Source organism: Medicago sativa, chromosome 3, assembly GCF_051527215.1.
Source record: "Medicago sativa cultivar Bolivia chromosome 3, Bolivia_mono, whole genome shotgun sequence".
Taxonomy (NCBI): domain Eukaryota; kingdom Viridiplantae; phylum Streptophyta; class Magnoliopsida; order Fabales; family Fabaceae; genus Medicago; species Medicago sativa.
Window position 1 is genome coordinate 28,707,070 of NC_140751.1, and position 14,575 is coordinate 28,721,644.

Here is a 14,575-nt window from a genome sequence, read left to right on the forward strand (position 1 = left end):
AGACTCCTGGGCATCTCTTCAGAACCGGGCAACTGAGCTTATCGAAGAAATCAAGGCTAAATGCATCAGAGTCAAGCAAGCATCAGTCAGAAGGCTAATGGAGCATGTGAATCAGAGTCTTAGAGTAAGAAGTTCTACACTGCTCCTGGCAAACCAGCCTTTCTTCTTTGAAACAGATTACTTGACCAGAGAAGCAAGGTTGTGTAAGCTTCTGAAGAAACAGATGGCACAGCAGCAGCAAGAAGCTAGAGAAAGGGAACAAGCTCTTCTCCACAGGCAACAACAACTTGAAGAACTGTTGCAGAAGAAGATTGAAGAAATGGAGGAGATGAAGAAACAACAACAAACCAACCCTTAGTTGCACACCCTTGTGTTTTACTTTTTGTTTGTTGTTTGTTTTATTTTCTTAGTCCTTGCTTCTGAAACCATCTTGTCTTATTTCTCTTGCTTCTGAATGCTTACTGATTCTGACTGTTTAGCTGCTTCTGACAATTGAATATACATGTTCATATATTTTGCTCTGATTTATTTAGTTCATTGCTTAGTATACTCTCTCATGTTTGAGTTTTTCTCATATCTTTTTGTCTTTTATGCTTATATATATTTCAATTTTTTTTGATAATGACAAAAGGGGGAGTATATGTGACAAGTATTTAAAGGCTCTGAGCCCCATTAATGGCATTTGAAATTTTTTAAAAACTTCTATCATTTTTTTTACCTTATTGGTATAAGCTATGAACGAACGAAGGAGTATCAAAATTCAAGTAAAGTTAATTGAACCATTCTTCTTATCTATAAGTTAATTCTTTCAATGATTCAATTTTGTTTTTAAGCTCTGATAATATTATTGCGCGAAAAATGAATTTAATTAACCTGGATAGAACTTAGGGGGAGCTTACAAACCTCACCTTAAAGACTATCAGACTCAGGGGGAGTTTGAGCTTACAAACCTCAGATTCTGAGCTTACAAACCTCAGAACCCCAAAGTCAACTTGTTAATTAGATTAACAACAATTGATCAATTTTAAATACTTTTGTTTGTCATCATCAAAAAGGGGGAGATTGTTGGAACAAAATGTGTTTAACAATGAACCTTAAAGAGTTTTGATGATAACAAGGTATTAAAAATTGTAAATTGGACTAGCTAATATTTGTTCAAGTGTACAAGACCATAATTATAAAGTTACATCATCATTGGTTCTGAATGAGCAAATAAAGAGCTAAGGAAACAACAAAAATTTGAAGCTTGGACGCTCCTGAAGGCAACTTGTTACTGAAGAGGAAAAGCGCTCCTGAAGTTAAGTCGCTTCTGAAGTTGGAATAGTGCTCCTGGAGTTAAGACGCTTCTGAAGTAAGAATAGTGCTCCTGAAGACAAGAAGTCCAGAAGCTGTATCATCAGAAACTGTATCATCAGAAGCTGCATCATCAGAAGCTGCAGAAGTCATCTCATCAGAAGCTGCCTCATCAGAAGCCATTTCACCAGAAGCTGAATTTCAACTGGATTTGCAAAGAATCAAGAATTGAAGGATTATCAATGCAAAAGCTGTCTATTGGATTCGAAAACACAAACAAAGGATTAGTGGAATTTTGCAACGGTCATTTCAAAGGTGTTTGAAGGCGTGTGCTTGCAATTTGGACGAAAGCGTTGACATTGTACTTTGTACGAATTGTACAACCACGTTCTCCACTACTCTGTTTTGTGTCCGCGCTACAGGACAAGAAAACAGCTCCAGAATACGGTTTCGCCTGCATAGATGTTCCTTTGGATAAGGAATGGATTTCAAATTTGTTCTTCATAGGACAACAACCAAATCAGGCAAAAGATCATTGGTGAAAGATCAAGCTTCAACAACGACTCTTTGGGTTGCTGGCAATTTCACAACGTCTCTTTCACACCTCTATATAAAGGAGTGAAGACCTAGAGAATTGGTAATGAAAGAACGCTAAACGAAAGACTCACAAGATTTTCACAAGTACCAAACCTCTGCTGAAATTGTTCTGCATTCACTTAGAATTTCTGTGTCTCAAAGTCATATCTTAGAAATTCTTAAGTCCATTGAGTCTGTATCTGATTTGTATTGTGAGCACCTCTGATTGTATATCAAGTGTTCAACCTTAAACAATTTTCTGTGTAATTTTGTTTAGTTAGGAAGTCTCTTGATTGTGTTCTTGAGCAAAGGAAGTCTCTTGCTTGTGTGCTTGAGCAAAGGAAGTCTCTTGCTTGTGTGCTTGAGCATTTGTAATCAGATATTACTCATAGTGAAATCTCCTTGGAAGTGCAAGGGGGACTGGACTACTTCCGGTTTGTGGAAGGAACCAGTATAATTGCTTTGTGTCGTTCTTCTTCTCTCTCTCTGTTTTATTCCGCTGCACTTAGATTCTGATCATCACTTCAGAAGCTGTCTCACTTAGCTTCTGATCAGTGTATTCAGTTGTTTAGAGAAACGAAGAATTTTTCAAAACACAATTCAACCCCCCCTTCTTGTGTTTTTCTCACCTTCACAGTGTGCCTTGTTTCATGCATGTTTGTACGCGCGTCAGATATTATTTAAGGAAACCATATTTCCTTATCTTATTGACCAAGCAACGCGCATATCTTTACAGAATCAGTTGTGGAATATTCCTTAAAGAGGTGATTATATTTTAGGAAATATTTGAAGTTGTATTGGACGTTCCTAAAGATGTTCCTACATTTTAGGACTTTCCATATTTTTCTCTGATTTGTGTTTTACAGATCAGCTGGACGATCTGCTTTATTATGAAGCCCAACAAGGTTAAATGGCCCATATTGCTTTAGTATAAAAGGAAGACTTCAAGACCTAAAAAGTCTAGCTTTTAGGGTTTTGAGTCATTGTTTGTTCTACTCATGTATCGTGTTGATGCAAGTTTAGTCCAATTTTATTGTGAGCCTTTCTTGTATCAGTTCGATACATGTTAAGGACTGTGTGTTGAGTTAAAAACTCTTGTGTGCTACGCCAAAGCTTTTAAGCAAGGTTGTAGTTGTTTGTTTGAAGGTAACTTCACCCTTTTGTTTGTGTTTAAAGTCTGATAGTCACAGGGGCTGTGGTTGAATGTAGGATAGTGAGATGGGATCTCAGATCTAGGGGTTCTTAGGTTGAAATCAATATGGGTAGGTCTTAGGTCTTGTGTTGTAAACGTGGTTTGCTGAGAACATTAGAATAATGACTACATTAGTGGATTTCCTTCCTGGCTTGGTAGCCCCCAGAGTAGGTGGGTTTGTCACCGAACTGGGTCAACAAACTTGTTGTGCCATTTACTTTTTGTCATTTACTTTCTTGTTATTTATTCTGTTTATTGGTTGATGTTGGAACATTAAACAGAACATTGTCTATCTGTGTGCACAACGTTGGAACATCACATAGAACATTTTAAAGCAAGCATGCTAGAATTTCAACTTACAAAACACCTATGAATTGCTTGGTTTAGGGAAGAACTATAATTCCATGACTTGATATGAAAACATTACGAAATGTCCCTTAAACCATGAACAACTTCTCCAAAACTCCTCTTTATTGACTCTAATTGCTAATAAAATGACTGCAAAACATATTGAAAATAACTTAAGGTGACATGTCATCACAACCCAAGCTTGAAATGTTGCTTTCTCTCAAGTAATAAAATAACTTAAATTTTAAATTTACATAAATTTTGAGAGAAAATACCATTCCTTGGGGGTTTCCCGGATCATCATCCATTGCATTTTGAAACTTGGCTAACTTACCACTTTCATGCAAGAGGAACATGCTTAGAGAATTTAGTACATTCTCTCAACCACACTCATTTTCAAGATACATGTATGTACCTCCTAAAGCCAGTAAGGTTGGTCATGACATTTGTCCACTCTAGTCGTAAGTGAAAGCACTTTGCTATGTACTTGAAGAAATTTTAGACAAACATTCAAGATCACTTTATTTACACATTTTAGAGGTCTTTCAGGATTATAAGTGGCTTAAGTCAAGGTGGGATATATTGAAGGTGATAAAAACACAAGAAGAAGGGGGTTGAATTGTGTTGACTTTTTCAAACTTTTTATAAGTGTTTATGTAGTGGTCAGAGTCTGATGCGTTCAGTGTTTGATTGCAGCTGATATATCAAACAAAAAGATAAATATATATATATATATATAGAGAGAGAGAGAGAGAGAGAGAGAGAGAAAAAGTACTGGTTCCTCCTGCAATCGAAGAGTAGTCCAGTCATCTTGCACTTCCAAGAGATTTTCACTATAATCACAACAGATTACAAATGCTAAATGACGCAGCCTAGAGACTTCCAAATTCTTAGGCACACAAGCAAGAGACTTCCATTGCTCAAGAACACAAGAAAGAGACTTCTAGATGTTTCCAAATAAACAAGATTTGTTCTTACACTTGATATCAATCAGAGGTGTAAACAATACAACGCAGAATAGACTATAATACTTAGAGTTTCTAAGATAAAAACTTTGATAAGAAATTATTAAGTGTTCTATGTGATTTTTGATTTGATAGAGTAATGGCACAATTAAAAAGTAGAGTCTTGTTGTAGTTCTTCAAGTCTTCATCTTCTTATTTAGGCAAGGATATGAGAGACGTTGGAAAAGAGTGCCAACACATTAAGAGTCGTTGAGAAGCTTGAAATCAAGGATGTTAGGTATTTGCCTGATATGGATAATGCCATTAATTAGACAAACGAAATTACTTTGCTGAAACTGGAATTATCCATTCATTCTCTTTGTCCTTGAAACTTCTTGTTTGTTTCTGCACATGGTCAGAAGAGGAAAAATTGTATTATCAGACTTTGATAGTGACAACTACAAAAGAGGACAAATCTAACGTGGTGTCTGATGGTCTTCAGAGTCCAATGTAGATAAAGTACGCTAATGATACAATCATATAAAGAATTTAGATGTTACTTCTTCAATAATTCACCAAGCATGCATAAATAATTTTCTCAAACATCGCAGCTGAATTAAAACATCATTACATCGACATCTAAATAAATAATCTCAACGGTCATCTGTAATAAAATAAATCACGAAGTAGCCATGTCATCATACAACTCATATCTACATTAATACATAGTCTCGAAAATCTCCAACATACATTAAACATAACATCAAAGACCGACCCCTAATCAGAGACCTAAAGTCTAAGACACCAAAAGCAGTAAACGAGGTAGCGTCCAAGCTATCCTCAAGCAACTCACCAAAGCAAAGAAAACTAGTCCTGCACGCCGTCTACCCATCCATATGAATAAGTATATTGAATTACAAGTATAATCCCATACTTCACATAATTGCCAAGTATATGAGTCACCAAGTTTCACAAATTCAACTATTCATCAAGCACATAACAAACATGACACATTTAATTAATCATCAAATGTATGTTATGCGCCTAGTAACGACTTTATATGCATGCGGTAATGGTCACCTCAAGGTCGTCACCTTAGATACAAATGTATCATAAAACACTGTCGTTGAATACAAAGTATTCTAATCACCTTCATTGGATATAATTATCCTAATCACCTTCATTGGATATAAATATCCTAAGACTTATGATGCATGAACATATGACTCACTATGCATATGTTCAACAACAAATTCGACATCATTTTCACCTTCATTTTGCATACATGCATTCACCATCAATATCACCATCATTTGCATGTAATAATTCAACAACATAATTCTTCATCATTATCATCAACACCAACATTCAACTCAAGAATCAACAAGTTCAAAAATCACATTTTACACCAAAGACGGACAATTATCCAAATCTTAACATTCCACATATTAGACATCCAATCATCATGAATTCATTCAGATTTTATCATATTAACATGAATTCAATGTCTCCTATAAGTTATCCGACCATAAAGCATTAGTTTGACAAAGTTCGTCTATGTTTATGAAAACTAGAATTTTCCAATTATTTTGCCAAAATCAAAGCAACTAAGTTCGAATGCCTCAACCGAGTATATACACAATTCACAAGTTATATATTCATTACCTTGCATTCCTTCAAAAAAAAATCATTACCTTGCAGAATCTCAGTTTCTTCTATGTTTCTTTCTGGCAATCTCTCTTCATCAGCAACTTCAGTGACTTGCTCAGGTTTTATCCTCTGAGCAGAAACCTCTTAGCCAGTCATCAATCATATTCTACCACTTCTGTCTCTGCAACTTACTTGAGTGGCTCTGCCTTCTTCGAAGCATCTTCCAGCTTTTCTTTAACCGAAGGATCCTTAGACATAACTTTAGCTATACGAGGTATTTTTGCGTTAATAGGCACGTCTTCATCCGAATATGTCTCAAATTCTTGTTCATTACCCACATATATTTTGATCTTCACAGGTCCTTTAGAGGATTTTTCAGGAACTTTTCTCTTAGCTCTAGATGCAGTAGAAACATGTTCTATTGGTTGAGTCTCAGAAGGAGCGACACCACTTCAAGTTCTTGAATCCTTCACTTCTGCTGTAGATAACTCTTGCAATTCTTTCTTGTCTTCTAATTTCTGCTATTTCTTCTTGGCAGCGGAATATGTTGTTGTCTTGTCAGAGGCCAGTGCAAATGTTGTATCTTTGTTGATAGACGTTTGGCAAGTGCACCAAATACTATCGAAGTAGTAAAAATATCGATCCCACGAGGACTGTGTTAATCTCAATTCAGCAATAAGGTTAATATTTAGGATGTGTAAAAGTTATTTTGTTTGCCACTAGGCAGTAGATTTGATTTGCGTAAAAAGTAAATAAACATAAAATAAAGATTTGGTTAGAAAATAAGAGAGAAAGATGAGATCAGATCCGTCGAATCCTCTAAGTTCCCCTAATTGGTCTACTGCACCTATTTGTTATGAATCCTTTTCTAATTTACGATGATTAACAAAATAGCCCTAATCAATCCCTTGAGTTAGGACCCTCTTCTTAAACTACAGCCCCTAATTCCTTAGGTGGTCTAATAATTCTTGAAGGTTTTACCGAACGTTAACCTATTATCACTAACAAACGATTATCTATTCCTAGACTAACCCTGTTTATTAGAACAATTCAATTAGGTCTAAGTTGAAAGCCATGGTCAGTGGTCATTCATTCTCACGAAATCAAGTTATATGTGATCAAGATATAAAAAGCATTAAGAACAATTGAATTGAATAAACTAGAATTGAATTCATAAACAAAATAGAGTTTCACAGCAACATTTGTCAATTAGGGTTACAAAGATTCATCTCGGATCTAATCTCTAAGAGATTTAGCTACTCATAATCGAGTTTACAAATAGCATAATCAATGAAATAATTAAAACATACATGAATTGGTAAAAGGATGAAGAAATCGCCCTTTTAGCCGTCTCCGATGTCTCAAAATCGCACTTTGCTCTCCAAAATCGTAACCCTTGTTCTTCAGATTGAGTGCAGTATTTATAGAAGTCATGGGCCTGACCCATCAAAATCGCGCCGCGCCTTGTATAATGGCGTGCCGCGATTTCCTCTTTACAGGAAGTGTGTAATTTTGCTTCAAAAATCGCAGCACGGCTTGAAATTGGCGTGGCGCGATTTCCTTCGAACAGACTTCAAATTTTAAGCTTTTTGCACTCCAGAACAGTATAAATTGCATGAGAACTCTATCAAAATGTCACAATAAGTCCCTAATATTACGTAATGACAGGATGTCATCACAACCCCAAACTTAAACCATTCCTTGTCCTCAAGGAATTTGCTTGCAACAGTGACAAATGACAGTAAAATAACAGTTACCTGACAAAACGATAGTACCCAAAAGTTCATTCTCCTTCTAGCTAAAGATGAGCTAGTTTGACTTGTTCGCATCCACCAGTTCACAACTCCACGCATCAATATGAAATATGGTTCTACCAGTCGACATGCAGGTCTACATATTACCATACGCTTGAAAAGTTTCTAAATATCAATCAAAGTCAATATCATTACACACTTTTGAGGTCTTTAGGGTTATAACGGGGCTTAGGTGAAAGGTGGGATATATTTGGATAAGTAGGCTACACAAAATTTGAGTTAGGCATTCCTACGGAAGTTAAAGCACAAAATTCATTCCTTCATTCATTCACCTTGTGGAAATACAATCAATGCAAAGGTACTAGAGAACATTTTTCACATTTAGGGACACTCGAGTTTGAAGTTACTCGGATTTTCAATGTTTTGTCCCTTTTTCATCATTCAATTTCTCTTTTTTTTTTTTGATACACCATTTTTGTGTGTATTTTGCATGACAATTTCATATTTCTTTCATTTTTGTTCTCTAATTCTCTAGTACCCCCACCCCAAACTTAGTTGGTTGCAAATTCCAATAGCAACCCCAAACTTAATCTTTAGCAACATACTACAATGCCTTAACTCAGAAAATACATTAAGGGACAAATCCTAAAAGTCTCTAGGCTTGTAATGTAGTTTGTCACCGAACAAAAAGTTCTAATCCTACCGGCTCAAAATTGGTTAAGAAAGGATAAATTCAACGAATTAAAACAGGGTAGGCTTCAAAAAGGCTCACAGGACCAAGCACTTTTGCCTCAGTGTGTAATTGACAAAGACCAATCAATAATAGAGAAACAATGCAAGTTCTAGAAATGTAGTTGCATGGAAAACTAATCTAAATATAAGTAAATTGAAAAACAAGATTTGGCAATGAACCTTATGGCTGAGATTTCTGGGAGTATGTGACTACTTAGCAACGCCGTACACTTCGCCTTTGAATCAAGTCACCCCTCCTTTAGAACTTTTGGAATACCGTTTCATCAAACAACTGTTACTAAACTGGAATAGGTCACATGAAACAAAACAAATTCATTAATAAAACAAGTGCAGGAGCAATTACAATAGGGAGATAGGTTCAATGGACTTTGACATTAAAAAGAAAATAAAGAAAATACATCAAAAGAAAAATGACTGAAAATAAAATACAAAGCAGAAAATGCTAATCCATCAGTAGATCAGCCCATGTTCATATCATCATCCGAGTGTCCAGCCCCCGGTGTCCTCAATCCTTCAAAGATGCCATCCCCTTGATCTTGCTCGGTGGTATTGAAATCATCAGTGATTTCCCTCCTCATGCGCAGCCCATACTCTTCTTGATGTGTAAAATATTGCTCCATGCGCTCACGGGAGCCTCCAAACCTCTCATAAGACCCGCTAATCGGACCCATATGCAATTGAGCCTCCGCAGCAAACGCAGCTGAGAACCTAGGACGGTTCACCCACAGCTGGTCCGAAGTCTCATTCATCCAATTAGCTTGCACATGCATGAATTCCTCAAGCTTTGGGTGAAGAGGAGCATAACCCCCTTGGCTACTACTCCCTCCTTGCTCCATTTGTTGTTGCCTTGCTGCCTCCCTCTCTCTCTCCTTCATATAGCCCTCATATTTCTTCATAAATACATCCATTACCGAGTCGGTGATTGGCTTCATATTGCTTGTGTTGAGATCACTATCATAAGCCGGCACCAACTCTTGCTCACACAACCAATTAATTAAGCTTCCATGTCCCAATTGTGTGGTGTTTCCGGTTGCTAGATCATGAAGACTATTGGCCAAGAGGCGGCCAATATCTATAGGGTGCTCCTTGATGATGGCGTAGGCAGCAAGCACCCTCTTGAGAGGAATTTCAGAAGTGCAAGATGCACTCTCAAGAGTCTGGACCACATAAGACACCCATGCCTTGGGTACCGGCATCATCTCCGCATAGGTAAGCATCCGGGACTTTTTCCAAGTCGACCCAGGCCTACACATGGTGGTGATGATCTCATCAAAGGTATCCTCCGTAATAGCAAATCTATCCCTTCTCAATTTTTCAACCCAACACTCCTCCGGTGCTTGAACATTCAGCCATGCATTGAGAGCATCCGGGCTGAAATCAATGTATTTACCTCGCACAAAAGATTGAAAGGGTGTATCGGACACCCTTGCATTTGCAAAGAATTCGACGATCACCGTTTTGTTGTTTGCTTCGTCGATCATCTCATTCAACCTCGTCCACCCCCTCCTTCGTAATTCAGACTCAAAGAAAGGATATTTCACAAGCTTTGTGAAATCAAACTTCCTCTCCCCTATGACTTCGAAACTCTTCATAGATTGATGGAACTCTTGGGCTTGGTCATTGATGAAATGGATGGCGTTTTCGGGTGGTTCGGATGCGGCACGAGGGCGTTTGGATTTGCTTGTGGATGGTTTGGGGTTGGTAGTTTTCTTTGAGCGGGTGTTTCTTTGGTTTGAGGACATTTGTGGTTTAGGAAGATGGTGAAAGGGAAGTTTTGTGAAGTTTGGGAAAGTTGGGAATGATAGTGGTTTGATGGTGGTTTGGATTGATGAATTGATGATAGGATTATGGGTAGATGATGTTTAGGAAGTGAATATTGAGATGAAGATGAGGAGAATTCGTGAATGGAAGTTTAGGGAAATTTTTGGTAGAGAAAAGTAGGAAAAATGGAATGAAAATGATGATGAATAGTGAGGTTTTTATAGGCTGAGGAGAAAAATCGCGCTGCGGCCATATACAGGCGCGGCGCGATTTTGTAGAAACAGGGAGTTATCTCATGCCAAAACTTGTTTTCTTGAAAAATGCCTGAGTCTTATTGAATTTTTGAAAAACTTTTGAAGAGAGATTCATGCAAGACATCAGTACCTTGCATGATTTTCTTGATAGGAGGTACTAGAACAATTTTTCGAAAACTTTCCTGCCTCATATTAAAAAGAAAAGAAATATATTTTTGTGTTTTTATTTTTGAAAGCAATAAAATCATACCTGAAAATTAAACAGTGGGTTGCCTCCCACCCAGCGCTTTCTTTTACGTCATTGAGCTTGACGCTTCAACCACTGTTAGGGTGGCAAATATGTCAGAAAGAATATATCATCCTTCTTCTTCCTCTTGTTTGGTAGGAATTCGATGAATTTGTAGCAAAGAAGTAGATGCTCCCATGCTCTCACTGTTACACCTTTAGAGTTTAAGCTCTCCCACCGTAGAGAAGGACGTGCATCCATCTGCACACGAGTGATTTCCTCAACCTCCGTTGGTTCAGACTTTGGGAATATATCAACACTCCTCACTTTGGGTTTTTCTTCCACCTCAACCTTGTGACACTCACTCTTCATCTGAACCAGCTTCCTCTGAGACTCATGTGCTTTCTCAACAAGATCACCACACTGAACATCAAACTTCTCAAATGAAACTTGATTTGACACCAAGAAATCATCTAAAATATTCTGAAGTTGAGTATTGTAATCGATGTTGATCATCTCTTTCTTCCCTTCACCATCACTACCTGGTTGATTTGCCTCATGATGATCACAACTCGAGATTTTGTTGTCCAAAATTTTGATCTTAAAAGATAGCATATATTTTTCATACTGCAACTTAGCAATCTCTTCTGTGTCATAGAGGAGTACCCTGTCTATCATAGCTGCAAAACTTGGATAAACTTTTCAGTAGCACAGTACAATGAGAAGAAAACAACGAGCATAATATTTTTTTTTAAATATATATATATATATATATATATATATATATACAAAAATATAAAAGACAGAAATCCTAAATAATAACGTAATTGCCTTGTTGAAATGACTTAACAGTCCCTGGCAACGGCGCCAAAAACTTGATAGACGTTTGGCAAGTGCACCAAATACTATCGAAGTAGTAAAAATATCGATCCCACGAGGACTGTGTTAATCTCAATTCAGCAATAAGGTTAATATTTAGGATGTGTAAAAGTTATTTTGTTTGCCACTAGGCAGTAGATTTGATTTGCGTAAAAAGTAAATAAACATAAAATAAAGATTTGGTTAGAAAATAAGAGAGAAAGATGAGATCAGATCCGTCGAATCCTCTAAGTTCCCCTAATTGGTCTACTGCACCTATTTGTTATGAATCCTTTTCTAATTTACGATGATTAACAAAATAGCCCTAATCAATCCCTTGAGTTAGGACCCTCTTCTTAAACTACAGCCCCTAATTCCTTAGGTGGTCTAATAATTCTTGAAGGTTTTACCGAACGTTAACCTATTATCACTAACAAACGATTATCTATTCCTAGACTAACCCTGTTTATTAGAACAATTCAATTAGGTCTAAGTTGAAAGCCATGGTCAGTGGTCATTCATTCTCACGAAATCAAGTTATATGTGATCAAGATATAAAAAGCATTAAGAACAATTGAATTGAATAAACTAGAATTGAATTCATAAACAAAATAGAGTTTCACAGCAACATGTGTCAATTAGGGTTACAAAGATTCATCTCGGATCTAATCTCTAAGAGATTTAGCTACTCATAATCGAGTTTACAAATAGCATAATCAATGAAATAATTAAAACATACATGAATTGGTAAAAGGATGAAGAAATCGCCCTTCTAGCCGTCTCCGATGTCTCAAAATCGCACTTTGCTCTCCAAAATCGTAACCCTTGTCCTTCAGATTGAGTGCAGTATTTATAGAAGTCATGGGCCTGACCCATCAAAATCGCGCCGCGCCTTGTATAATGGCGTGCCGCGATTTCCTCTTTACAGGAAGTGTGTAATTTTGCTTCAAAAATCGCAGCACGGCTTGAAATTGGCGTGGCGCGATTTCCTTCGAACAGACTTCAAATTTTAAGCTTTTTGCACTCCAGAACAGTATAAATTGCATGAGAACTCTATCAAAATGTCACAATAAGTCCCTAATATTACGTAATGACAGGATGTCATCATTTGTCAAATGCCTTTCTCTTCTTGTTATCCTTGGCGTCATTTTTATTTTCTTCTACAACCTTTTCCTCTATAGCTTTGTAGATTTTGCTATTGATTTCCTCTCGAAACTTCGAAGAAATGGGATTTCTTTCAGTTTCAAAATATCCATCATTATCCACCCCTATCAGCTTGGCTATGGTGGATTGAGTAATGGTAATCTCAATCCCCATAACTGATGATTTTATCTCCATTTCTTGTCTTTCTTCAGCACGTTTTACAATTTCTGCTTTGACCTAGAATTCCTTCACCAATGTGTTTTATCTTGGTTTTCGGGTGTCAAACATTGATTACGTTTGAACCTTTTTAACTTTTGATATCTCATTTTTTCTTGGGAAGGGAAAAAATAAGCAAAACCCTTGAGAAACGAGGTCCGGGTGTTGTTTTCGCTATGGGAAGGTGTTAGGCACCCATAACGACTATAGTATCCTATAGGAACCGTCTTTACTTTCTACGCGCGCGCTTTATTTTTAAATGCTATTTGAAAATGATATTTACACCTAAGAGTTTTTCTAAGTGAAGAATTGGAGGGAGAAGAATGTGTTTGAATTTTTATTTTATTTGAATTGAAGGAATTTTGATTCCTTGCCTACGTACCCTTTTAAAGGATCAAATCCACCGTAGTTCTCTTCCAAAAAATGTTTTTGTTTTCGTTGGTTGATTTTAAGTTTGAAAATGGAATTTTGAAGAATGAGAGAGAGAGAGCCTCAAGGGCATAAGATTGTGAAATGGTGAGGTTTGATTAGTCATTTTGCAAAAGAAAGTCAAAGTATGATTAAAATTTGTTAAGATTTTGTTCAAGAAAATAAATGGAAAATCAATGGGATTTTGATCCCAAAGTTTATTTAGAAAATGATTTGAGTGATATTGTTCATGTTTATTTTAAAAAATGATTTTTCTAAGTGTAAATCCTAAGCTAACATCTAAAGCATTCAATCCTAAACATACATCTAAACATGCATATCCTAGCCATACATCTAAAATATCTATGTGATGTGTGTGCACGTGTCGGTGCTTGTGTCGGTGTTCATTATTAGAGTCCATTGTCCTTTACATCATTGGCCTAGATACATTCTATGGTCTTGCAAGAAATTAAAAATTGTATGAAGTAAAATACACCACCCTAAGTTTTTTCACATGCTACATCTTGGCAAGAATTAAATTGCAAGAAAAATAGAGATGAATATGAGATGAGAGGAGCTTATGGGATGCATGAAACATGAAATGAAAGTGGTTAGTGGCATAAGGTGTAATAGCATGAAAATTATAAGCAAAAGAAATACTAAAAAAATCTTGACAAAAAGTAATGAAACTCTTAACCTAAAAGTGGCAAAATACACTTAAAATTTACCATGACATCAAGACAAATATATGACCTATAATCCTCATATCATGACAATTTTCTAAAGGTTTTATTACAATTAATGATATGAGAATTATAAGAACACATTCAAGTCAAGATTCATGATATATCTAGGCATATTTGCATCATTTATTCACAAACATAACTTGCAAACCAAGCAATTAAACAAAATTCATACACATGCAGCAAAAGCACATACAAACAGTAGCTAAAACTTCACAAAATCATATGGTATAGGTCACAAACTTTTATCAAGAAATTGGAATTAGAATCAAGCAATTTTCACAAGCTTTTAATTCAAAACATCACAAAATAGCAAGAAAATCAGCACATTATTTTTTCCAAGCCTTAATATGCAAAAATCATCACAAAGATACTACAAAATTATCAAGAAACATATATGAAAATTTTTAGAATTTTTTAGACTCAAGAACATATGAAACTTCACAATTTTTAACA